We start from the raw sequence: 26,247 nt of genomic DNA, 5'->3' as shown, positions 1-26,247 counted from the left end.
AAGGGTTTGACGGGTGACGTCTTCCCTCCCATTTTGCTTGGGCCTTTTTCTGTTCTTCCGGGGTGGCTTGCCGCACGTGATTGCAGTGAACCTAGGGCCCGATCCCATCGACCTTAACAGCAGTAGGAGTGGTAAGGAGAACAACATAAGGGCCTTTCCATCTAGGTTCTAATGCTTTAGATTGGTGTCGTTTTACCCAAACCCAATCACCTGGGCCAATATTATGTGAGGGGATGGATCCCTTGCTTGTTCCCTCGTGTATCCCTCGAATTAATTTTCAAACATGGCTATGTACCTTACTTAATGCCATCAGTGATTGCTGGAATTGTCCCAAGGTAGAGGGTGGTGGGCATTTTCCCTCGAATATAGGACACACAGGAGGGAGTCTTCCATACAGAATCTCAAAGGGGTAAGATTCAGCTTATAAGGGGTGTTAAGCGCTCGAAAGAGCACGAAGGGAAGGAGAGTCACCCAGTCCCCGCCAGTCTCTATTGCCAACTTTGTCAAGGTTTCTTTTAGGGTCCGATTCATTTTCTCAACCTGTCCTGATCTCTGGGGTTTATATTCACAATGTAATTTCCATTTTGTCCCCAGAGCTTGGGCCAGCCCTTGTACAATCTGGCTCACAAAGGCAGGTCCGTTATCAGAGCCCATAGTCACTGGCAGCCCGTTCCTAGGCACTATCTCTTCTAAGATCTTTTTAGCAACCACTGTGGCTGTCTCTCCCTTAGTGGGGAAGGCTTTTACCCATCCCGAGAAGGTATCTACCAGAACCAACAGATAGCGATACCTGTACTTGCCTGGTCTTACCTCAGTAAAATCTATCTCCCAGTGTTGGCCTGGCTCTTCCCCTCGGTACCTCGTTCCCGTGTGCTGCCTTTTCCCTGTCCTCATCAGCTGGCACGCTTTGCAAGCCTGGATTATCTCTCGTACAGTTGCATTTTGTCGAGGGAAACTCAGGCAGGCTGTCTGGAGAAGTGTCAAGGTCTTTTTTCCCCCAAGTGTGTAGTTGTGTGCAGGTGTTCACATAGGTGATGACCCAGGATGGCAGGCAATATCAGGTTTTTGTTTTGATCTCTGTACCATCCTTTTCTGTCATCCTTCTGGAGGGTGGTATCCTCATTGATCTGGCGGCTGCTTTAGAACCCCTTCGATGGCGTGGGGGGTGTAAACCCAGAGTTGCTGTCCACATGTCAACTTGTCGGCGTCGTGGACGAGGAGGGCAGTGGCTGCAATGACGCGGAGGCAAGGGGGCCACCCAGAGGCCACTGGGTCCAATCGCTTTGAGAAGTATGCCACCGGCCGCTTCCATGGTCCCCATTGTTGTGTCAAGACCCCCTTTCCTATTCCTTGCTTTTCATCTACAAACAGCTGGAATGGCCTGTTTGCGTTAGGCAGGGCAAGGGCTGGGGCTTCTAGTAGGGCCCTTCTGAGTGTCTGGAAAGCCTGTTTCATTGGCTCAGTCCAAGTCCAGTTTGGGGTCTCTTTACTTCCCTCATACAAGGGCCGGGCCTTCTCAGCAAACCCCATGATCCACAGTCTGCAATATCCAATAGTCCCCAGAAACGCTCTAATCTGGCAGGGGGACCTGGGCTCAGGTATCTGCAATATTGCTTCCTTCATGGCCTGAGTTAGCCACATTTGCACCTGCTTGGTCTGGTGCTATAACCTCTGAGGGCTTAGGCACAAAAAGTCTGTGTTCTTCTCTTAAAGCTAGAGACAAGACATGTATCGGCTGTCCAAGTCCATCCGTGACTGACATTCCCCCAGGGTCAAAATGGATCTGAGCATTAACTTTAGTCAACAAGTCCCATCCAAGTAGAGAGGCTGGGTATTCTGGTATCACCAAAAACGAATGGGACACCTGGTGGGTCCCCAGATTTACTTTCTGTTCTGTGGTCCAACAATATCTTTTTGTCCCCGTGGCTCCCTGCACCAAGCTGGTTTTTTTAGACATTGGTCCCAGTTTTTGATTTAAAACAGTGTTGGACGCCAGTGTCTACCATGAAGCCAACGGGTTTCCCCTCCACATGTATGGTTACCCAGGACTCGGGGAGGGGTGCCGAGTCTTGACTCCCCTAGTCACTGTCTTCCCCCACATATAGAACTCGAGTTCCAGGGGAGATTATCTCTCTCTGGGTTGTTCCTCTCTTCGGGTCCCTCTTAGGGCACTCGTTTTTCCAGTGCCACCGTTCTTTGCAGTAGGCTCACTGATCTTTCTTTAGGGCCTGCCTATTTGGTCTCTCTCTCTCTTTGTTTTTTTGGTCTGGGGGCCTCGAGGCTCCCTCAATTCTGTTCTGGCCTTTATCCCCGCAAATAGAATCTTGGCTAGCTCTCTCAGGTTCTTCCAGTTTTCCTTTGCCCTATGTTCCCTATCTTCTCAGCTAGTTCCCTTTCCTCCTGACGAAGTCGTTTCTCCCTTTCTCTCTGGGGTCTCCCTATTATTAAATACCCTTTCAGCTGCTTTCAGTAAGTCTTGTATTGTCTGTTCTCCTAACCCCTCTATCTTTTGTAATTTCCTCTTAATATCTGGGGCATACGACAAGAATAAAGATAATTGGGTTTATTAGTATGTGAAGGATATAACCCAACGTTTTCGGGGTATGGGCCCGATAGCTTAATTAGCTGACCTTACTATTAGAATTTGGTGTAATTGGGAGCACAAAGAGTTTTGGATTCTTCGGAGTAGGTTTAATTCCTATAGTTCTAGAAATAAGAGGGCTTGAACCTCTATTATTTACTCTATCAAAGTAACTCTTTTGTCAGACATATTTCTTACGTTTGTGGGGGGATGCTTGATAGGAAAATGGGTAACGATACGTGTCATATGCATAGGGCTAATGTTAAGGGTGAAAAATTTTTTCATAGCAGATGTATTAGTTGGTCGTAGCAAAATCGAGGATAGGATGCTCAGATTCATAGGAAGGAGATTGTTAGTAGCAGGGATTTGATGGTAAAATTGATCGTGTAGAGTTCTGGTAAAATTGGATTGTGGAATGCTCCTAGGAATAAAATTGTTGTGAAGATATTTATTATAATAATGTTTGCATATTCTGCTATGAAAAATAAGGCAAATGGCCCTGCTGCATACTCTACGTTAAAGCCGGAGACTAATTCTGATTCACCTTCGGTAAGATCAAAGGGGGCTCGGTTTGTTTCTGCTATTGTTGAGATAAATCATATTATTGCTAGAGGTCATGCTGGAAAGATTAATCACACTTGTTCTTGTGTAATAATTAAAGTGGAAAGTGTGAAGGATCCATTTATTAGGAGAACAGATAGTAGAATAATTGCTAGTGTCACCTCATATGAAATTGTTTGTGCTACTGCCCGTAGGGCCCCAATTAATGCATATTTAGAATTGGAGGCTCAGCCTGATCAGAGAATAGAATATACGGCCAGGCTTGATATTGCTAATATGAATAGGACTCCTAGGTTTATGTTGGTGAGGGGATATGGCATAGGTAGGGGAATTCATATGGTCAGGGCTAGGCTTAAGGCTAGAATAGGGGCTAAGATAAATATTGAGGCTGAATATGTAGCGGGTCGTAATGGTTCTTTAATAAAGAGTTTGATGGCGTCTGCAATAGGTTGGAGCAAGCCGTAGGGGCCTACAATGTTTGGGCCTTTTCGGAATTGCATGTATCCTAGGACTTTCCGTTCTACTAGTGTGAGGAATGCTACAGCTAAGAGAATAGGAATAATTAGTATTAGAATATTAATTATAAACATTTTGTTAAGGAGAGGATTTGAATCTCTGATTATAAAGTTTTAAGTTTTACACAATTACCAGGCTCTGCCACATTAACAAAACCCTTTTCTAGGGTAAAGTTTGTTTGTGGAGTTAATTAAGATGATATCATTAATTAATTTAAGGCGCTTGTTTGAAGTTGGCCTTATTTCTCTGGTCCTTTCGTACTGGGAGAAATACATAATAGATAGAAACCGACCTGGATTACTCCGGTCTGAACTCAGATCACGGAGGACCTTAATCGTTGAACAAACGAAACTTTGATAGCGGTTGCACCATGAGGATGTCCTGATCCAACATCGAGGTCGTAAACCCTATTGTCGATATGAACTCTTGGATAGGATTGTGCTGTTATCCCCAGGGTAACTTGTTCCGTTGATCAATTTTTTGGATCAAAAAGCGATTGTGTGATTTGACTTCTAGGTCTAGTCTTTAAAATCGCTTGGAGGATTTTTTGTTCTCTGAGGTCACCCCAACCAAAGCTGTTAGCCCATAAAGAGTGTTGTTGTTTCCTTAGTAATAAAGTTTATTTCTTTGGGCTAAGTAGTTAAAGCTCCATAGGGTCTTCTCGTCTTATTAATATATTCCCGCCTCTCACGGGAAGGTCAATTTCACTGATTGGAAGTAAGAGACAGTAAAACCCACATGTGGTTTTACTGGACCTGAGGAGAGGTATGACCCAGAGAGAGAGAATCTCCCCTAGAACTGGAGTTTTATATGCAGGGGAAGACAGTGACTAGGGGAATCAAGACTCGGCACCCCTCCCCAAGTCCTGGGTAACCACAGAACGAAAAGGAGATCTGGGGACCCACCAGGTGTCCCATTCGTTTTTGGTGATACCAGAATGCCCAGCCCCTCTACTTGGAAGAGACTTGTTGTGGCCGATGGCATTCCCTGTGGATATGTTGTATAATTGCAGTCATGAAGAACTGGAAAATTCTGCTGAAGATTACATGTTAGATCTGAGGTATGGGGACCCTGAAAATCTGGAATGTTTTTCTATTAGCCTGTCAGATGTAGGCTTTGTACCTCTCTATGGTGGAGATCAGACCCAGAAAGTTCTTGCTCTTTTTGCACCTGAGGACTCACTCACAGCTGTGGCACTTTACCTTGCTGATCAGTGGTGAGCTATTGATGATACTGTGAAAACATCTGTCCCTTCTAGAGAGAGGCTTAAGCAGGTGAGAACTCTTGGGGAGAGAGTGGTTAAAGCAGGAAATGGAGAGAAATGAGATCCATTCCTGTGTCGTAGCAGCAGATTTTGTGGAAGAAAGGAGAGGCCATTGTGGTTTATTCAGTTATAGAGCTGGGGGAATGACAGTCATGGACATGTCTTATCCCTAGCCTTAAGAGATGAATAAATACCCGTTGGCCTGGGCTGAAATGGCAGGGATGGGACTGGCCAAACAGACATCCGGTCGTCATCGAGCTAAAGGCTTAGGCAACTCCTGTGAGGGTGAGACAGTACCCCATGAGCCAGGAAGCTCGGTGGAGGATCACTCCCCACATTCGACGTCTCATGCATGCCGGAATGCTCAAGCGGTGTCAATCCCCTTGGAACGCCCCCTTACTGCCGGTGAAGAAGCCAGGGGGAACAGATTACTTGCGAGAAGTCAACAAATGGGTGAGTGACATACACCCCACTGTCTCTAACCCATACACCCTCCTGAGGAGTTTGCTGCCTGAGTACCCTTGGTACACTGTGTTGGACTTGAAAGATGCCTTTTTTAGCCTACCCCTGGCAGCACAGAGCCAGGAGGTATTTGCCTTTGAGTTGACCGGGGGTGAAGGCCAACCGGTAATCCCACACAGGTTCAAGAGGCTCTGAGTGAGGACCTCTACAAATAACGGACTTGCCACGCAGAGGTCCATCTGCTACCCAATTAATAGCCCGGCAAGAGGTCACCTGTTTGGGGTATAAGATCAGGCAGGGGCAAAGGTGGCTAACCCAGGCCATGAAGGCCCAAGCCCCCCTGCCAGGTGAGAGAGTTTCTGGGGACTGTGGGATATTGCAGACTGTGGATCATGGGGTTTGCTGAGAAGGCCCGGCCCTTGTATGAGGGAAGTAAAGAGACTCCAAACTGGACTTGGACTGAGCCAATGAAACAAGCTTTCCAGACACTCAGACGGGCCCTACTAGAAGGCCCAGACCTTGCCCTGCCTAACTCAAATAAGCCGTTCCAGCTGTTTGTAGCTCCATGATTGCAGCGAGATACTGGCTGAGGCCCTGGCGGCACGAAAGGACTTAACTGATGTACCCCTAGACAAGAGTGAGCTAGTATGGTTCACCGATGGGAGCAGCTATGTAAAAGATGGGCAAAGGAAAGCGGGAGCTGCGGCGGTAGAGGAGTTCAGTTGTGAATATGGGTCCGCAAAGTTTTATGCATTGTGTGGCTTTGGTGGGGTCTTAAGTTGTGGTCTGACACACACTGCTGTTGTTCCTCTGGATTTAGTGAAATGCCGTATGCAGGTGGACCCACAGAAGTACAAGGGCATTCTTAATGGATTTTCAGTTACACTCAAAGAGAATGGTTTCCGTGGTTTGGCCAAAGGATGGGCCCCGACCCTCATTGGGTACTCACTGCAGGGGCTCTGCAAGTTTGGCTTTTATGAAGTACATGCTTGGAGAGGAGAATGCCTATCTGTGGCACACATCACTGTATTTGGCTGCCTCTGCCAGTGCTGAATTCTTTGCTGACATTGCTCTGGCTCCTATGGAAGCTGCTAAGGTTCGATTTCAAACCCAACCAGGTTATGCTAACACTCTGAGGGATGCAGCTCCCAAAATGTATAAGGAAGAAGGCTTAAAGGCATTCTACAAGTGGGTTGCTCCTCGTTGGATGAGACAGATACCATACACCATGATGAAGTTTGCCTGCTTTGAACGTACTGTTGCTGATTCCGTGGTGTCTGTGTTGCATAAAGAGAAGGGTAGCAGTGCCCCTCAGGTCCTCAAGAGACTTGGATTTAGAGGTGTATGGAAGGGACTGTGTGCCCGCATCATCATGATCGGCACTCTGACTGCTCTATCTATGATTCTGTGCAGGTCTACTTCAGGCTCCCTCGCCCTCCTCCGCCTGAGATGCCAGAGTCTCTGAAGAAGACACTCAGTAGATAAATGAAAGCAAATATGGACTGAATCTGCGTGTTGATCTGTGTTTGAGGAAAATACAACTGGACGAGAGATAATCCAGGTTTGCAAAGCGTGCCAGCTGATGAGGACAGGGATAAAGCAGCACAAGGGAACGAGGTACCGAGGGGAAGAGCCAGGGCAACACTGGGAGATAGATTTCTGAAGACACTCAGTAGATAAATGAAAGCACTGAGTGAAGACCAGGATCTGTTGGTTCTGGTAGATACCTTCTCAGGTTGGGTGGAAGCCTTCCCCACTAAGGGAGAGACAGCCATAGTGGTTGCAAAATGATCTTAGAGGAGATAGTGCTTAGGCACGGGCTGCCGGTGACTATGGGCTCTGATAACGGACCTGCCTTTGTGAGCCAGATTGTACAAGGGCTGGCCCAAGCTCTGGGGACAAAATGGAAGCTAATATAATCCCCAGAGCTAAGGACAGGTGAGAGAATGAATCGGACTCTAAAAGAAACTTTGACGAGGTTGGCAATAGAGACTGGTGGGAACTGGGTGACCCTCCTTCCCTTCGCGCTCTTTCAGGCAAGTAACACCCCTTAATAGCTGCCCTTTTGAGATTCTGTATGGAAGACCGCCTCCTGTGTGTATTAAAACCCAGATGCAAAGGCCCTTATGTTGTTCTCCTTACCACTCCTACTGCTGTCAAGGTCGACGGGATTGGACCCTGGGTTCACTGCAGTCACGTGCGGAAAGCCACACCGGAAGAGCAGGAAAAAGCGCGAGCAGAATGGAAGACGAGTCCTCACCCGTACTGAAACTCGTCCGCCGGGAGGTCTCCTAACTCTCCTGCTGATCAGCGACGGGAAGACTCATGAGCTGCTCAACGAGATCTCAGGACTCTACCCTCCTGGGTCCATTATAGTGTCAGTGGCCCAAGATGGAGAAGAGGAAGATTCCTCTACTTGAACAACAGACGGGGGGGAATGTGAGGCGAGCAGAAGTAACGCAACTTAGATTAGGAGTAGGTCTTCCTACTTGGTAAGATTATCAGGTAGCTCTCGCTTAACAATGACCACTGTTTGCCAATTAGGACCAATTAGCTTTCACTTAACACTGACCGATGTTTGCCAATTAGGAAATTAGGAACGGGGAGGAAACCCCCAGGAAGTCCCATGCAGGAAAGTATTGACCAATGAAATTGCTTTGCAAACGTGTAACCAATCCGCCTCTCACCCTATAAATTTTAATTATATATAACAAGAAATTTGTCATTTAAACACTTTTCAAGTATACAATTAAGTGGCAATAAATATATTTGCAATGCTTTGCATCTACCACCACTAGCTTGCAAGAAAGATCAAGCCAGATGGAGAATGCATACCCATAAAGGAATAATTCCCCATCTCCCTCTCGGCCCAGGCTCAGGAAATCTCTGATCTACTTTCAGTTAGTGCAAGCTTGTCTAGTTTAGATATTCCTTATAAGTGGCATTATACATTATTTATTTTTATGTCTTGATTTAACTGTTAAGGCTGTGTTCAAGGTTTACCATATTGCAGCATGAGTCAGAACTTCAACGCTTTTTATTACTGAATGATATCCCAGAGAATGAATGTACCACCCGTTAGAAATCCATTCTTGTGTTAATGGACACTTGAGTTGTTTCCAACTTTTGGCTATTATAAATAATGCTGCTATGACCTCTGGTGCACAATAATGTGTTTGTGTCTGGGCTTTCAATTCTTGCAGGTTTATTCCCAGCAATGGGGGTCCAGAGAAGAGGGTCCTTGTGGGAATATAACAGTACAGATGAGACATTTCAGCTCATCACTGGAGAAAAAAAAATGAACATTGAGCACATTGAAGAGAGTAAGAGAATCAGTTTGACTCTCCTGTCAGCCCTCCCCAAGAAGTACAACCAACTCCAAGAGAGGCCTTCTCAGTTGCGATTTCTCCTGTAGGGGAGAAGGAGAGCGTGTGAGGAAGTGCCTGCTCCCCCAGCTGCTCAGGACGCTCAGTTCCCATTCCAAGGCGGCTCATGTCTCTCTCATCTTAATCAGCGTGTTAAGTTGTGAGCTGCAAGATTAAGGGATGGGGAGTGTCTGGGAGAACAGCTCAGGACAGAACACATAAAAAGGGACTCAAGGAGGTCCCTCGTGGTCCAATGGTTAACACTCCACAATTCCAATGCAGGGTGCATGGGTCCAATCCTGGTCAGGGAACTAAGATCCCACATGTCCCGGGGAGCAAGGCCAAACATTTTTCGTTAAAAGCCGCTCAGATCCCCCTAAGCATGATTCAACTCTATCTTACATAAGATTTCTATGTAAAATGTTATGCTTCTACTTCTGCATACACTACACCACGCTCACCACCAAAAGTTTAATATCCACTTATCACATACTGTGGACCACTTTTATCCATTTGTCCCTCCCCCCCCACCTCTTCCCTTCTGGTAATTGCTAATCTGTTCTCTGTCTATACATTTTTGTTTTTGTTTGGTGTGTTAATTTATTTTTTTTCCATTCCATATATGAGAGGAATCTTATTTTATGATCTTTCTCCATCTGATTATTTCACTTAGTACAGAACCCTCAAGGTCATCCATGTTGTCACAGATGACAACATTTCATATTTCTTATGGCTATTAACAGTGTTCCATTGTGTGTGTGGCTATTCACGGTCTATTGTGTTCCCATACAGCCCTAACTTTTTAACAAAGGATTTATGTAACCTGCAGGGGAGTTGCCTGTAGGAGCCCCCCTCCCCAATATTGTAGTCTGGGAGAACACCATTCAAGTACGTCTTGGATCAGTGCCACCCCAGCCACAGTCCTGCCGCTGCTAAGTCACTTCAGTCCTGTCCGACTCTGGGCGACCCCATAGACGGCAGCCCACCAGGCTCCTCCGTCCCTGGGATTCTCCAGGCAAGAAGATTGGAGTGGGTTGCCATTTCCTTCTCCAATGCATGAAACTGAAAAGTGAAAGTGAAGTTGCTCTGTCGTGTCTGACTCTTAGCGACCCCGTGGACTGCAACCTACCTGGATCCTCCATCCATGGGATTTTCCAGGCAAGAGTACTGGAGTGGGGTGCCATTGCCTTCTCTGCCACAGTCCTAACCAATCTCAAATAAACATCTCTTTATTTCGATCGGGTCTCTGTTCATGAAAATTTTGGTTAACATGCCTCACCTCTTCAAAATCTTGGCTGAACTATCATCTTCCCTATTTTCCAGGTGGAAGTCCTCAGTTTGGCTTGAATAAAACTGTTTTCTTTTCCTACTGTGTGCTGAGTGTGCCAAGTCACTTCAGTCCTGTCTGGCTCTTCGCAAACCTAAGAACTGTAATCTGCCAGGCGCCACAGTCCTTGGGATTCTCCAGGTAAGAATACTCGAGCAGATTGCCATTTCCTTCTCCAGGGGATCTTCTCAACCCACGGGCCGAATCTGTGTCTCTTATGTCTCCTTCACTCATAGCTGGTTCTTCAACATGGGCACCAGTGATTATCTCTATTGACATGAGATAATGAGAAGACAGCATTGTTTTTTATGTACTGGATCTCAGTTTTTCTGTCTGGCTCCATGTTCTGTGAGTCTTTAAAAATATTCCACAGGAGAGCTGTTCCCGAGGTATTTCTGCAATTTTCAATAGAAAACACTATAATCAATAATAATTGCTTTCAATGAATTGTACAGTCTGCAACTATTTTTCAAAGATAATTTCAACTCCCTCTGAAAGGATTGTCACTGAAATGACAGGTCGCAGGATAATCACTTCCCAATAAGGCGATGACATCATGGTATTCCAAAGCTTTATCTTGGTTGGGTTCAGATGCCCTTTCCACCTCTGCACAGATGCCGTCTGGGAACACACGGTTCTGATTGAGAATGTTATTTGGTAAGTGTCTCTTTTTTAGTCAAGGGTCAGATTCCCAGGATAACTATATCACAGAAAATTCCGTTTGAAACACCAATATAAATCAGCTTCTCTCTCTCGTGTTTCCTGGGATTGGGACGCAAGTATACCTTTGTATACAGTGAGGATTAGGCGTCGTGCACACATCTGATGCATTCCTCCTTCTCTACCCGCTCCTCTGCTGCCTGAAGACTCTGCTCTTTCCTCACATTTTCCGTTTCTATGAAATCTTCCTTCATGTTTCTTTGACTAAAGATGCCAAAGCTCTCACCATTCACTAATCACTTCACTCAGCAGGCAAGTGCCAGCAACTAGATAACGATGCTGATCTCCCAGCTCTGAGTGGTGAGTTACCTGAGGTCTGATTGACAGGATGGAATGCACATTTGGTTTCGTTGTATTTTCTTGTTAGCCTGTGTGGTAAAGGCGAGTCTTTATAAGAGAGTTCTCTCATCAGCTAGAGTGCTCACATTTATCTCCAGATTAGAGAACTGAAAGTCTTATCGTTCTCCATGTAAGGAAACGAAGTCTTTATCTTAAAAGAAATTATCTCTAATGATTGTGGGGTCTGAGTAAAAAAGATGAATGAAAGGCTTCACTGTCTTAGGATAGTAATATTACCCTGACATGTAATGTGACTGTTCCAGGAAGGGGGACCCCCTCCAGGGCCGGAAACTGGGCTCCTGTCTAACACTCGGAAATGAATTGTCCGAGGAGACACATGTGCTGGCAAAGCAAGAGATTTTCCTGGGAAAGGGCACCCGGGGGAGAGCGGTAGGCTGAGGGAACCCAGGAGGACTGCTCTGTCACATGGCTCAGTCTTGGGGTTCAGGGTGATGGGGTCAGTTTCCGGGTTGTCTTTAGCCAACCAGTCTAACGCAGATCACTTTCTGGCGGTGCGCGCCTTGGTCAGCCAAGATGGACGCCAGCAGGAAGGACTCTGGAACGTGGTCGGGCTTCTGGTGGCTCCTTTTGACCTTCCCACAGCTCTTCCAGTTGGTGGTGGCTGATTAGTTCCGTGTTCCTTCCCAGGACCTCTTGCCATAAAAGAACTCCTGCAAGTGGTGACTATGGGGCCTGGCCAGGGTGGGGGATTTTGGTCAGGGTGCTTCCCCAAACATAACCAGATATTAAAGTATCTTGCCACTTACATTCTGTGAATAATTTCTTGCGCTCTCTATGATGTATGTTGATCAGTCGAAAAAGATAAGAATAAAACAGGAAAATAAAATTCTTCTTTGAGAACTTCATTGATAGCCAGACCTGTGTGCTTCTCTCTGAGAAGAGGAGGCACTTAATTTGGAGACCCCCTTTGTTCCCCAAAACCCTATGATCAAGGAAATAGCATGATCCATTATTGTAATGTATTTCTGTATTCTTTAAGAGCTGGAGTGAGTAACCACTCACTGGAGTAACACTGGAGTAAGAGTGACCACGGAAACTTCCATATGCATAGCATCCTGGCTTTCTAGCTGAACAAATTTTTATTTATCTTTCTACTATGTCTTCTTGCATGCTTTACTTTTGAATTAACTTCTGATGTCTCTTCCTAAGGCTTCCTAATGTAGTGTAATTCCCTGTCCCAAGGCAGTTCCACATTGTTATTCCATTATGCCCAATTTTCTACTTTCAATCTCAAGGGCTTCACAAATGATAAAATGTTAATTGTAAAACTATAAATTTGATTGTGAAAACGTTTACAAATCAATTCATGGATAATTTTCACTCTGAAACCCCCTAACCTGCCCGTACCCTGTCCACCTTCTCACCTCATAGAGTTAAACTTGCTTCCCTCGGTGAGTATAGGTCTGGCGAATTTATACTCAGTCACTAAGATTTCTCTTAAAATCACGATTGCTGACTTATGGCAGAGTGAATTCATCTTCTGCGTCTCTTACACTAAAACATGCTAATCAATGTCCAAGGAGTATGAGTGGACATCAGTAATGAGATATGGAAGTCTCCTACTCACCCCTCAACCCACCAGATTTCTTCTTCAAAAGTGTTGTAATTTGCTAACCGAGGCTTGTCCTCCTACTTTAATACAAACTGTTCTCATTATTTCAGTTTTGAAATTTGATTGAAATATATTTTACACAGCATTTGATTTACCTAATCCTAAACTGCACAGTCATTTTGGATACAAGATTAGAAAAACAGATAAAATTTTATGTGTTCAGCACAGTAAATAATTTTCAAAAACAATTAAATTTGTGATTGACATGTATCCTTTGTATACTCTGTCAGAAGCAGCTCCAAGATGGAACATGGAAGAGGCCCAGGGAAACAAATTTTCTATACTCACAGGTCCCAGAGAGGCAGTCACTGGCGGTGTGAGGCGGCCTCATGGGGAGAGTTCACCCAGGCGGTGGGCTCTGTCAAGTAGGCGGGAAGGAGAGAGAGAAGGGGCGGATGGGTCTGAGGGCCAGTGCCTTTCCCGAGGTTCTGGAGAGCGCAGAGCAAAGGGTGAAGGGGATCTCACTGGCAAGTCTGTTCGCCCAGCGTTCACTGTGAGGGAAGGGGAAGAAAGCCACTGGTGGCAGGGCCAGCCTTCACGCTGGTGCACCGGGCCATCTTGGTGGAATGTTTACACCCTGTGAGGATGTTCAGACCGCAGGAAAGTATGAAGCTTTAAAATTTACAGTAGAGACAGTCAGGTTTCGGGTTTCATTTTTTAAATTTTGTTTTTTGTTGTTGTTGCCCTGCGCAGCATACGGGATGTTCCCCCACCAGGAACGCTCTCTGTCTTAGCCACTGGACCGACAGGGATGTCTGAGTCATTGTTTTGTTTTTTTTTTTACAAATTCCAAAGTTTAAATCATATTTGACTATGATCTTGATAGAAAAGATAGAGTATGTAATTCTGTATTAGACGACTTGACCCTAAAATGAAATTTCAGCATTCATATGTGTGTATATGAATCATTCAGTGCCCATTTCAATATAATTTGGCCTTTTTTGGTGTTTATGGAAGATGATATTTTATAATGTGTGATTTCTAGAAATTGGTTATTCCTATCTGCTACTGCTGCTAAGTCACTTCAGTCGTGTCCGACTCTGTGCGACCCCAGCCCTGGGATTCTCCAGGCAAGAACACTGGAGTGGGTTGCCATTTCCTTCTCCAATGCAGAAAAGTGAAAAGTGAAAGTGAAGTCGCTCAGTCATGTCTGACTCTTCGAGACCCCATGAAATGCAGCCCACCAGGCTCCTCCGTCCATGGGATTTTCCTGGCAAGAATACTGGAATGGGGTGCCACTGGCTTCTCCGTTTTCCTATCTAGTTCCCCCCAAAAGCACTGAGGTTGTAATCACCTCTTGGTCTTTTATATATTTAAATATTTTCATTGAGCTTTTATTTGTGTTGAATAAGTAGTTGGTCTTTTATTAACGAGTGATAAATTATTCTTCCATGATTTTGTTGACTCTTCCTTATTTGAAATCAATCTGAGATGGAGATGACTGGCGGCATCTCGCCAGCGAGGGTGGGAGGACAGGGCGGCTGCTCCCGGAGAAGCAGGGCCGGGTACTCTGGGTGCCTCCGGGGCTGCTGGGCCGGATGCTGCCCCAGGGAGGGGCCGGGAGGGTGGCCTGGTTTTCTGAGCACCCCCACCCCCCACCCCGTGGGTGCCCCAGCAGGGTCTTCCCCACCCGCCCCCCTGGGCCCAGAAGTGCCTGAGGCCGAGGTCAGTCCAGGGAGAAATCCCTGGAGGCCCTGGGCGTTGCTGGGCATCTCTGCAGCTGGGTGCCAGGGACATCTGCATCAAATGTTTTCATTGGGCTTTATTTTCTTTGCTTTAGGAGTTTTTCAGCACAGGATATTATAAAGGTGAAAAAAGTTATAATTTTTATAAACACAAATGTGCGAGAAATGCTTTAAATCCTCAGGTTTGGTACATGCGTAGTAATACTTTGTCCAGGCAACATTATGAGGATATATCGCAGCATTTTTCCTAAGACGTTAACAGTTCCTTAAATGCAGATCTAGTATTTATTTTTTTCTCTGAGATTCAAGTTGGAAATATAGCTCTAATGTCCTAATTAAATCTAATACCATATATTAAATAAGTAGTTGCTTTAATAGAATTCATGATCTTTTATCATATATAAACTTCTGTATAGACTTATCATATAAGTACCTACAAACATAGGTAACATGCAAGCTCCTTGTTCTGTTCTGCTTTTGTCTATTGTCAGTGGCAATGTGTAATTATTACCATACTTTATGTAAGACAAGTTCACTTTGTTAAACTAAATTGTTTTCCTACAAAATTTGTGTTGTTTTGATATTAGTATTCAATTTTCATTGAAATTTTTATTCAGTAACCTATTTGTTAGTGAGAACTGAACTATTCACACTGGGAAAATTTCCATCCAAGGCAAAAGAATTCTCTGCTATTAGTTAAAATGAATCCTATGGCTTAAGTATAGTTTTTGGTTTTCACTCACTGTTTTCTGCATATTAGTAATTTTAAGATTGTTTTCCATAATTTTACTTATTTATTTTCTTTATACATTTAAAGAAGTCTCTTGCCACAAAAGAAATAAACTGGCTATCTTGATTGATGACTATTCTGAATTGTATTACTATCATAAGAACAATTCCTTTCCTTTATTTCTCAAGTGTAAAACCATTTCAGTTCTTGATCATGGAAATGGAAATTCATAATATAGCTGTCATTCCAGACATAATGAAATGAGCATGCCAGGAAAGTGGTGACTCAACAACACCCTGTCCAGCATGGTGGATTTGTGTCTTCACCGTTTGAAAATGACCTCTTATCTCATCACCCAATACTGAAACATCAGTTCATCTGGAAAAAGGAATTGTCTTCATGTAGGGGAAGTCTCTGCCATGTTGTTGAATTTCTATTTAGTCTTGTGTCGTTGTATCTTTTCCCATGATGGAGAATGTATTATGTGCATCTGCAGGTCTTATCCAAACCAGTCCAGTTTATGTGTCAGTTCAAAGATTTCCTACTCTGAAATACGGTCTATGCAATTACTGCTGGAGAAATGCTTGATATTTACCCTTATTCAGTTTTTGAACAATGAGCTGTTTCCTTAAGCTCTTCTAGCATTAACTTTTGCAATTAATTTTATATCATTTAGAGAAATTTAGTTTACCTGAGTCCATTTTTAGAGTTACTACTGTATGAAAATTGTACAAAAGAGGCTTCTTTAGTGGAATTCGGTGACATCTGAGTTCTATTTCCTTCCATCCTGTGTATGACAAGCAGTTTCAGGATTGTCTTGGAAAGTTCCTGTCCTGAGGGTTAAATAAGCTTGTTTTTCCCCCCTCGCATAAAGACGCTGTGTTTACTTATACTGGGACATATATTGAGTTCATAAACTGGGTGTTAGAGTTAGGCATGATTTTAGGGTTGTCAAAAATTCCAGATTCTTTTGAATGGCGACTGAGATGAAATACATGTCAGTTTAAAAACTAGTACTGTATGTGTCTTGCCTGTTGTTACCACATGTCAATTTTAACGTTTATTCAAATTCCTTGGCTTTCCATTGGCATTTATTTTGCTGTTGTTCAGTCACTCAGTTGTGTCCAACTCTTTGTGACCCTGTGCACTGCAGCACACCAAGCTTCCTTGTCCTTCATCATCTCCCAGAGCTTGCTCAAACTCATCTTCATTGGTTCGGTGATACCATCCAACAATCTCCTTCTCTTTCACCCCTTTCTCCTCCTGCCTTCAATTTTTCCCAGCATCAGGATCTTTTCCAATGACTTGGCTCTTTGCATCAGGTGGCAAAAGTATTGGAGCTTTATCCTCAGCATCAGTCCCTCCAATGACTATTTACTGTTGATTTCCTTTAGGATCACCTGGTTTGATCTCCTTGCAGTCCAAGGGAATCTCCAGATTCTTCTCCAACACCACAGTTGAAAAGCATCAATTGTTCAGCACTCGGCCTTCTTTATGGTCCAACTCTCACATCCACACATGACTATGTGAAAAACCATAGCTTTGACTACAGCTACCTTTGTCGGCCTAGATTTTATCTCCCATAAATGCTCGTTCCCATTGATAGTAAGTATTTGATTCCAAGATATTCTACCACTACATTATAATGAAGTATATAGGTAATAGGTAATTTACCTATTACCTACTAAAACTACTACAAGTAGTTTTACGTTCATACTATCTCCTTAAGGACATACAGTCAAAGTTCTGTATTTTCAAGTCACTTGAAGTGTTTTCCTTGCACATAGAGATCACCATTCATTTTTTTAAATTTGTAAACTTAGTGTCTTTAAATCATCTACTTTACTTTAATATTGTTTTATAACTATATGAAATAGGTACTCTTGTACAAATACAACATTCTAACCAAGTTTCTTCCTTCAATGTCTAGCTTTAGGATTGCCTGGTGGTCCAGTGTTTATGACCCACCCGCCGATGCTGGAACACAGGTTCAATCCCTGCTCCAGGAAGATGCCAAAGTTGTGGGTAACTAAGCGCATGCAACTCCTGAATCCCAAACACCTGACCCTGTGCTCCTCAAGAAGAGAAGCCACTGCAGTGAGAAAACCCTGGGCCACAAAGAAGACCCCGTGCAGCCAAAAATAAATAAATAAACAAAAGAAAAACTTCTGGTGAATGAGGAAAAAAGGTCTAGATTTAAATTCTCCCCTACTCTGTGCAAACACATGTTCCTTGTCTGAACAGTCATGCTTCCCTACATTTGGGAATACTCAAGCACACTCTACACACACTTTTGTACCCTGCTTTTCAATGCATCTGGGACATAACTGTAGATACGAGGGTAGAGAGCCTTTCCACTCACTTTACACATGTAAAAAACTCTGTTGCTCATTCAGGGCCTAATGCATTCACTCACATCCTAGAAATAGACATTATGCATTTCCAGGTAGAACCAGGATCTTCAGGAGTAAAATCTCCACCCATAAACACATACTTGATGCTCATCTAAACTGGGAAAGGATGTATCAGCCTTAGCACTGGGGAATACTGAGCATGGTCGTGGTGGGAACAGACTTATTTTTGTTTGTTGAACTACTCATTTCTCAGGTTCCAAATAAAATCAGTGTTCCATAGATACCAATAGGATGGCTTTTTCAAAGTGGGAAGTGGGAATTATCTTAGTCACTCAGATGGGATTGGGGATACTTGGGAACTCATTCCTCCTTTGTGTTTATAACTTCACTTTGCTCACTGGACACAAGGTGAGACCCACAGACTTGATTCTCAATCAACTCGTCTTTGCCAACTCCTTGGTGCTTTTCTCCAGAGGGATCCCTCATACAATGGCAACTCTTGGATCCAGGATGTTCCTGAGCGAGGCTGGATGTAAATTTCTCTTCTATTTTCAAAGGGTGAGCAGAGGGATTTGCCTTAGCATGACCTCCCTCCTCAGTGCCTTCCAAGCCATTAGACTTTTCCCCCATTTCTCTAGGTCGCTGGAGCTCAGAATAAGGTCACCAGCGTTCATGGCCTTCTGCTGCTTCCTTTGCTGGACCTTGAATCTTCTGATAAATATCTCTATTCCTTTCCTTATGACTAGTCCAACTCACATTGAAAACCTCAGTGTAAGGGTGAATTATGGATACTGTTCCACGTTGAATCCAAACAGAAATGTAAGGTTTGTATCTATGGCCTTATACTTCACAACAGACTTTGTATGTTTGAATCTCGTGGTCTGGGCTAGTGGCTCCATGGTTGTTTTCCTGCTCAGGCACAAGCAGCGAGTCCAACACATTCACAGCAACAGCCATTCTTCCAGAGCTTCTGCTGAGGCGAGGGCCGCATCCACCATCCTGATCCTTGCGAGCTCCTTTTTCCTACTGTACTCACTGTCTGCTCTTTTGTCCATTTGGATGATTCTATTTGCTATTCCGGGCCAGTGGCTGGTAGATACCTCTATATTTTTGTCTTTATGTTTCCCAACAGTCAGCCCCTTTGTGCTTATTTACAGTGATACCCGTGTCACTCATAAGACAGTTTTGTCATCTTGGAGGTGAGGAAAACACTTCCTGCTAATTTGGCTGTGACCATTTGACTCTATTCTCTATAGAAAACTCAATTTCCTTCCCATATTTGTTAATGTTTAGTTTCCTAAGAATTTTCAGACTGCTCTTGACAGTTTTGTTTCCTGTAGTTTATCTTGAATCTCATAGCACGATGATTGGAAATGATGCTCGATATGATTTCAATGTTCTTCAATTTACTGAGTATCACTTTGTGCCCCAGCATGTCGTCAATACTGCAAAATGCTCCACGTGCATATGAGAAGGTGGGTTTTGTTGCTTTTGGATAAAATGCTCAATAAATATCAATTAGGTACACCCAGTCTAAAGTGTCATTCAAAGCATATGTTTCCTTCTTGATTTTCTGTCTGGATGATCTGCCCATTGATGAAAGTGGGAGTGATAAAAAACCCCCATTGTGATTGCATTAATGTCAAGTTCTCCCTTTATGGCTGTTCAGTTCAGTTCAGAAGCTCAGTTGTGTCCGACTCTGTGACCCCATGAACTGCAGCACACCAGGCGTCCCTAGCCATCACCAACTCCCAAAGTTTACCCATACTCCCATCCATTGAGTTGGTGATGCCATCCACCCATCTCATCCTCTGGTATTCACCTTATATATTTAGGTCCTCCTCAATAGGGGGATGCAGCTATGTTTACAGTTGTTATAGATTCTTGAATTAAACCCTAGTCATTGTGTAGTGCCCTCCTGTATCTCTATACCAGTCTTCACTTTAAATTTTATTGTCTGGTATGAATATTGCTCCTCCAGCTTTCCTTTCATTTTCATTTCTGTGGAATACTTTTTTCCCCTCCCATTCCTTTCAGACTATATACATCCCTAGATCTGATGTGTGTCTCATAGACAGCATATATATGGGTCTTATTTCTGTAGCCATTCAACTAGTCTATGTGTTTTGGTTGGATCGTTTAATCCACTTACATTTAAGGTATTTATCAATATGTTATTATTGCCACAATTTCCAGATTATTCATAAAAGGGTATATTTTATGTAGGTGGAAAAAATTATGTCCTAAATGTTTATCTGTGTAAGAGGTCTAATATTGTTGGTGAATATTTATACCATCAAACTAGCTGTGTTAGCTTCAATAACAGAAAAGGTCATGAAGGTTTCAAGTAGTCTCAGAAGAAAATTTTGGGGACAGTCTGGACAAAAATCTCTCACTTTGCAGCTTTTTTGGTGTGTGTATTGTGAGGCGAGCAGAAGTAACGCAACTTAGATTAGAAGTAGGCCTTCCTACTTGGTAAGATTATCAGGTACCTCTCGCTTAACAATGACCACTGTTTGCCAATTGGAACCAATTAGCTTTCACTTAACACTGACCGATATTTGCCAATTAGGAAATTAGGAACGGGGCGGAAACCCCCAAGAAAGTCCCGTGCGCGCGAAAGTATTGACAAATGAAATTGTTTTGCAAACGTGTAACCAATCTGCTTCTCACCCTATAAATTTGTGTAACAGCTTGGGCTACGGGCTCTGTGATTTGCACCACTGCGTTTGTTGCGGCATAGATTCCTGACTCGAGTCAGTAATAAACTTCCCTTCCTGCGAGTTGCATTGTCTTGGAAGCCTTCTCCCTTCCCGCTCGGGGATTTGGACATCGGGCATAACATTTGGGGGCTCGTCTGGGATCCCTTAACTGGGGGAAGAGAACACTTCCAGGACAGAGGGGAAGGATAGATAATAGCACTGGTGCTTTGGAAAACTCAAGGGGCCCGAAACCCCAGCGCTGTGTTGTCAGCTGTGAGTGTGTTTGTCTTTGGCTCTCCGTGCTTGTGTGTGTGTGCCGGCATTGTCTCAGGCAGGACAGGATGCCCAGAGTAATTCCGGGGCCCTGCTGTGAATCAGGAAGGTATCTGGCACAGGAGAAAGCTTTCTCCAGCTGGTGTAAGGCCGAGGCCAGCGAGCACGCTGGAAGGCATCCGGCTCTGTGGGAAGGAGAGTTCCTCTCCTGATCCCGATTCTGGTCAGGGGGCCCGAAAACCCAGCGCTGTGTTGTCGGCCGACGTTTGTCGGTCTGTGTGTTTGTCTTCGGCTGTCCGTGTTTGTCCGTGTTTGTGTGTGTGCCGGCATTGTCTCTGGTCTTGCTCCTACCCTGACTAGAATTTCGGTGAACAGGAGAACGGTTGTGGGCGCAATTGATGAGTCCCGGCCAGGGCTATCCTCTGGCGGACCCTGAAGGCCCTACAGTAAGTGAGCCTCAGTAACTAGAGCCCAGCCAGGTGAAACTCTCCTTTCACTACGATTGTCAGCAGCTGTTGTGGGAGCGAATTCTGGTAGAAGTGCGGAAACGGGTCCCAGGGGCCGACGGGAGGCCAACCGCCCATCCTCATCTCGTGGACGAGGGGTTTCCTCTGCTGCAGCCTAACTGGGATTTTGAGCGAGCGGAAGGTAGGGAGCGTCTCCGAGTGTACCGCCAGACTCTGATGCCTGGCCTGCGGGCCGCAGCAAGAAAGCCGAAATTTAGTAAGGCAAGAGCCCACTGAGAGCCCGGCAGCCTTCCTAGAGAGGCTGATGGAAGCTTTCAGGCAATATACACCTATGGACCCCCAGGCTGAGGAGGCAGCGCTGCAGTTCTGTTAGCGTTTGTAAATCAGGCAGCCCCAGATATTAGGAAGAAGTTACAAAAGATAGATGGATTGGGAGAAGAGACGATACAGGATTTACTGAAAGCAGCTGAAAAAGTATTTAATAATAGGGAGACCCCAGAAGAAAGGGAAGAACGAATTCGACGGGAGGAAAGGGAATTAGCTGAGAAGATCAGGAAGGAAGATAGAACGAGGGAAAACCAGAAGAACCAGAGGGAGCTAGCCCAGATTCTTTTTACAGAATTGAGGGAACCTCGAGACCCCTGGACGGGAGAAAAACAGAAACCAAAAAGGCAGGCCCGAAAGAAAGATCAGTGCGCCTACTGCAGAGAACAGGGGCACTGGAAAAATGAGTGCCCTAAGAGGGACCTGAGGAGAGGTACGACCCAGAGAGAGAGAATCTCCCCTGGAACTCGAGTTTTATATGCAGGGGAAGACAGTGACTAGGGGAATCAAGACTCGGCACCCCTCCCCAAGTCCTGGGTAACCACAGAACGAAAAGTAGATCTGGGGACCCACCAGGTGTCCCATTCGTTTTTGGTGATACCAGAATGCCCAGCCCCTCTACTTGGAAGAGACTTGTTGTGGCCGATGGCATTCCCTGTGGATATGTTGGATAATTGCAGTCATGAGGAACTGGAAAATTCTGCTGAAGATTACATGTTAGATCTGAGGTATGGGGACCCTGAAAATCTGCAATGTTTTTGTATAAGCCTGTCAAATGTAGACTTTGTACCTCTCTATAGTGGAGATCAGACCCAGAAAGTTCTTGCTGTTTTTGCACCTGAGGACTCACTCACAGCTGTGGCACTTTACCTTGCTGATCAGTGGTGGGCTATTGATGATATTGTGAAAACATCAGTCCCTTCTAGAGAGAGGCTTAAGCAGGTGAGAAGTCTTGGGGAGAGAGTGGTTAAAGCAGGAAATGGAGAGAAATGAGATCCCATTCCTGTGTCGTAGCAGTAGATTTTGTGGAAGAAAGGAGAGGCCACTGGGTTTTATTCAGTTATAGAGCTGGGGGAATGACAGTCATGGACATGTCTTATCCCTAGCCTTAAGAGATGAATAAATACCCGTTGGCCTGGGCTGAAACGGCAGGGATGGGACTGGCCAAACAGACATCCGGTTGTCATCCAGCTAAAGGCTTAGGCAACTCCTGTGAGGGTGAGACAGTACCCCATGAGCCAGGAAGCTCGGTGGAGGATCACTCCCCACATTCGACGTCTCATGGATGCCAGAATTCTCAAGCGGTGTCAATCCCCTTGGCAGAAGCCTTACTACCGGTGAAGAAGGCAGGGGGGACAGATTACCTGCGAGAAGTCAACAAACGGGTGAGTGACATACACCCCACTGTCTCTAACCCGTATACCCAGGAAGGTCTGCTGCATACCCAGCAGTCTGCTGCCTGAGTACACATGGTACAGTGTGTTGGACTTGAAAGATGCCTTCTTCAGCCTACCCCTGGCGGTCTAGAGCCAGGAGGTATTTGCCTTTGAGTGGACCAAGGGGGAAGGCCAACTGGTAATCCCACAGAGGTTCAAGAGGCTGAGTGAGGACCTCTACGAATATCGGACTTGCCACCCAGAGGTCCATCTGCTACACAATTAATATCCCGGCAAGAGGTCACCTGTTTGGGGTATAAGATCAGGCAGGGACAAAGGTGGCTAACCCAGGCCATGAAGGCCCAGGACCCCCTGCCAAGTGAGAGAGTTTCTGGGGACTGTTGGATATTGCAGACTGTGGATCATGGGGTTTGCCGAGAAGGCCCGGCCCTTGTATGAGGGAAGTAAAGAGACTCCAAACTGGACTTGGACTGAGCCAATGAAACAGGCTTTCCAGACACTCAGATGGGCCCTCCTAGAAGCCCCGCCCCTTGACCCTGCCTAACTCAAATAAGCCGTTCCAGCTGTTTGTAGCTCCATGATTGCAGCGAGATACTGGCTGAGACCCTGGCGGCACGAAAAGACTTAACTGATGTACCCCTAGACAAGAGTGAGCTAGTATGGTTCACCGATGGGAGCAGCTATGTAAAAGATGGACAAAGGAAAGCAGGAGCCGCCGCAGTAGAAGAGTACAGTTGTGAATATGGCTCCGCAAAGTTTTATGCACTGTGTGGCTTTGGTGGGGACTTAAGTTGTGGTCTGACACACACTGCTGTTGTTCCTCTGGATTTAGTGAAATGCCGTATGCAGGTGGACCCACAGAAGTACAAGGGCATTCTTAATGTATTTTCAGTTACACTCAAAGAGAATGGTTTCCGTGGTTTGGCCAAAGGATGGGCCCCGACCCTCATTGGCTACTCCCTGCAGGGGCTCTGCAAGTTTGGCTTTTATGAAGTACATGCTTGGAGAGGAGAATGCCTATCTGTGGCGCACATCACTGTATTTGGCTGCCTCTGCCAGTGCTGAATTCTTTGCTGACATTGCTCTGGCTCCTATGGAAGCTGCTAAGGTTCGATTTCAAACCCAACCAGCTTATGCTAACACTCTGAGGGATGAAGCTCCCAAAATGTATAAGGAAGAAGGCTTAAAGGCGTTCTACAAGGGGGTTGCTCCTCGTTGGATGAGACAGATACCATACACCATGATGAAGTTTGCCTGCTTTGAATGTACTGTTGCTGATTCCGTGGTGTCTGTGTTGCATAAAGAGAAGGGTAGCAGTGCCCCTCAGGTCCTCAAGAGACTTGGATTTAGAGGTGTATGGAAGGGACTGTGTGCCCGCATCATCATGATCGGCACTCTGACTGCTCTATCTATGATTCTGTGCAGGTCTACTTCAGGCTCCCTCGCCCTCCTCCCCCTGAGATGCCAGAGTCTCTGAAGAAGACACTCAGGAGATAAATGAAAGCAAATATGTACTGAATCTGCGTGTTGATCAGTGTTTGAGGAAAATACAACTGGACGAGAGATAATCCAGGCTTGCAAAGCGTGCCAGCTGATGACGACAGGGATAAAGCAGCACACCGGAACGAGGTACCAAGGGGAAGAGCCAGGGCAACACTGGGAGATAGATTTCTGAAGACACTCAGTAGATAAATGAAAGCACTGAGTTAAGACCAGGATCTGTTGGTTCTGGTTGATACCTTCTCAGGTTGGGTGGAAGCCTTCCCCACTAAGGGAGAGACAGCCATAGAGGTTGCTAAAAAGATCTTAGAGGAGATAGTGCTTAGGTACGGGCTGCCGGTGCCTATGGGCTCTGATAACGGACCTGCCTTTGTGAGCCAGATTGTACAAGGGCTGGCCCAATCTCTGGGGACAAAATGGAAGTTACATTGTGAATATAATCCCCAGAGCTCAGGACAGGTTGAGAGAATGAATCGGACTCTAAAAGAAACTTTGACGAGGTTGGCAATAGAGACTGGTGGGAACTGGGTGACCCTCCTTCCCTTCGCACTCTTTCAGGCACGTAACACCCCTTATAAGCTGCCCTTTTGAGATTCCGTATGGAAGACCGCCTCCTGTGTGTATTAAAACCTAGATGCAAAGGCCCTTATGTTGTTCTCCTTACCACTCCTACTGCTGTCAAGGTCGACGGGATTGGACCCTGGGTTCATTGCAGTCACGTGCGGCAAGCCACCCCGAAGAACATGAAAAAGCGTGAGGAAAATGGAAGACGAGTCCTCACCTGTACTGAAACTCGTCCGACGGGAGGTCTCCTAACTCTCCTGCTGATCAGCGATGGGAAGACTCATGAGTTGCTCAACGAGATCTCAGGAATCTACCCTCCTGGGTCCACTTATAGTCTCAATGGCCCAAGATGGAGAAGAGGAAGATTCCTCTACTTGAACAACAGACAGGGGGGAATGTGAGGCGAGCAGAAGTAACGCAGCTTAGATTAGGAGTAGGCCTTCCTACTTGGTAAGATTATCAGGTAGCTCTCGCTTAACAATGACCACTGTTTGCCAATTAGGACCAATTAGCTTTCACTTAACACTGACCGATGTTTGCCAATTAGGAAATTAGGAACGGGGAGGAAACCCCCAGGAAAGTCCCGCGGGGGAAAGTATTGACAAATGAAATTGCTTTGCAAATGTGTAACCAATCCGCTTCTCATCCTATAAATTTTAATTACATATAACAAGAAATTTGCCATTTAAATACTTTTCAACTATACAATTAAGTGGCAATAAATATATTTGCAATGCTTTGCATCTACCACCACTAGCTTGCAAGAAAGTTCAAGCCAGATGGAAAATGCCTAACCCATAAAGGAATAATTCCCCATCTCCCTCTCAGCCCAGGCTCAGGAAATCTCTGATCTACTTTCAGTTGGTGCAAGCTTGTCTAGTTTAGATATTCCTTATAAGTGGCATTATACATTATTTATTTTTATGTCTTGCTTTAACTGTTAAGGCTGTGTTCAAGGTTTACCATATTGCAGCATGAGTCAGAACTTCAACGCTTTTTATTACTGAATGATATCCCAGAGAATGAATGTACCACCCGTTAGAAATCCATTCTTGTGTTAATGGACACTTGAGTTGTTTCCAACTTTTGGCTATCATAAATAACGCTGCTATGACCTCTGGTGCACAATAATGTGTTTGGGTCTGGGCTTTCAATTCTTGCAGGTTTATTCCCAGCAATGGGGGTCCAGAGAAGAGGGTCCTTGTGGGAATATAACAGTACAGATGAGAAATTTCAGCTCATCACTGGAGAAAAAAAAATGAACATTGAGCACATTGAAGAGAGTAAGAGAATCAGTTTGACTCTCCTGTCAGCCCACCCCAAGAAGTACAACCAACTCCAAGAGAGGCCTTCTCAGTTGCGATTTCTCCTGTAGGGGAGAAGGAGAGCGTGTGAGGAAGTGCCTGTTCCCCCAGCTGCTCAGGACACTCAGTTCCCATTGCAAGGCGGCTCATGTCTCTCTCATCTTAATCAGCGTGTTAAG

At 45.1% G+C, this 26,247-nt stretch overlaps 2 pseudogenes; both read left to right on the top strand.

Moving 5' to 3' along the window:
- The first annotated feature begins 5,706 nt into the window (after window positions 1–5,706).
- LOC136157712 (solute carrier family 25 member 3 pseudogene) lies at window positions 5,707–7,804 on the top strand (annotated as a pseudogene).
- A 13,106-nt stretch (window positions 7,805–20,910) lies between these two features.
- LOC136157711 (solute carrier family 25 member 3-like) lies at window positions 20,911–24,197 on the top strand (annotated as a pseudogene).
- The last annotated feature ends 2,050 nt before the right edge of the window (window positions 24,198–26,247 follow it).

Source organism: Muntiacus reevesi, chromosome 2 (genome assembly GCF_963930625.1).
Source record: "Muntiacus reevesi chromosome 2, mMunRee1.1, whole genome shotgun sequence".
In the NCBI taxonomy this organism is placed as follows: domain Eukaryota; kingdom Metazoa; phylum Chordata; class Mammalia; order Artiodactyla; family Cervidae; genus Muntiacus; species Muntiacus reevesi.
The sequence above is the reverse complement of the archived record's forward strand: the minus strand, read 5'-3'. Positions and strand labels throughout refer to the sequence as shown.